General features: G+C 44.2%; 1 pseudogene; it reads right to left on the bottom strand.

Moving 5' to 3' along the window:
- The window catches only part of LOC106339139, a 3,075-nt pseudogene extending 2,701 nt beyond the window's left edge, over nt 1-374 (bottom strand).
- Nucleotides 375-1,492: the final 1,118 nt, after the last annotated feature.

The raw sequence follows: 1,492 nt of genomic DNA on the forward strand, positions 1-1,492 counted from the left end.
TTCCAATGTTCTCTTCCCGGATTGGAGAGAAACCTGCTGACAATTCCAACGGCGTAGGTTAAATCCGGTCTTGTACAGACCATGGCATACATCAAACTACCCACTGGCGAAGTAGATTTGCTAGAATCAGCATCTCCCGACATGTCAGAATCAGTGTAACTGACAAGCAATGGCTTCTTACCTCCAAATGTAATCTTCAAATCAGAAGTCCCTCGGAGATATCTCAAAATTCACTTCACAGCGTTCCAATGTTCTCTTCCCGGATTGGAGAGAAACCTGCTGACAATTCCAACGGCGTAGGTTAAATCCGGTCTTGTACAGACCATGGCATACATCAAACTACCCACTGGAGAAGCATATGGAACCTTCGCCATATCTTCCTTCTCCGCATATGTCTTCGGACTTTGTTAAATGCTCAGTCTTAAGTGTGGAGCAAGAGGAGTGCTCAACACTTTAGACTTGTCCATGTAAAACCACTTTAGTACCTTTTCAATGTACTTCTCCTGAGATAAGTGAATCAGCTTCTCACCTCTATCTGGAATAATTCTCATACCGAGAATCTGTTTCGCTGGACCCAAATCTTTCATGGCAAAGGACACACTGAGCTGCTCTTTCAGCTCCTTAATTATGTCCATGTTCCTGCCCACAATCAACATATCAGCGACATACAGTAACAAGATGATAAAATCATCCTCACCGAACACCTTCACAAATACACAATGGTCTGAATCAGTCTCTGCATAACCATGCTCCCCCATAACAGACTTGAACTTCATGTACCACTGCCTTGGTGCTTGCTTTAATCCATAAAGGCTTTTCTTCAAGCGGCAAACCAAATTTTCTTTGCCCTTTTCCACATAGCCTTCCGGTTGTTCCATGTAGATCTCTTCCTCCAAATCACCATGAAGGAAAGCGGTCTTCACATCCATCTGCTCAACCTCTAGATCAAGGCTCGCTGCCAATCCAAGTACAACCTCTGGGTGTATTATCCTGAACCTCAACCTCAACCTCACCGTGAACCGATATAGAATGAGTAGCCTCTGTATCGATCAAACCCTCAAAAATTTGAGTTGGCTTTTTGGACTTGTCAATGTCCTTAATCGTTTGATCTTCCATAAACACAACATCTCAGCTCTTTACGAGCTTCCTCTCAACGGGATCGTAAAATCTGTACCCGAACTCATTCTACATCATGACCATAACCGATGAACACACACTGCCGCGACTTCATCTCAAGCTTCGATCTATCAACCTTGGGAATATGAACAAATGCCTTACACCCAAAGACCCTCAAGTGACTGTAAGAAACATCCTTACCAGTCCAAACCCTCTCTGGAACATCACCATCCAATGGAGCACTTGGTGACAAATTCAGCACATGAACCACCGTGTTCAAAGCTTCTGCCCAGAAAGGCATCGATAAGCCTGACTGTGAGATCCAACATCTCATCCTCTCGACAATCGTTCGATTCATCCTTTCAGCCAACCCATT

Source organism: Brassica oleracea, chromosome C4 (assembly GCF_000695525.1).
Source record: "Brassica oleracea var. oleracea cultivar TO1000 chromosome C4, BOL, whole genome shotgun sequence".
Taxonomy (NCBI): domain Eukaryota; kingdom Viridiplantae; phylum Streptophyta; class Magnoliopsida; order Brassicales; family Brassicaceae; genus Brassica; species Brassica oleracea.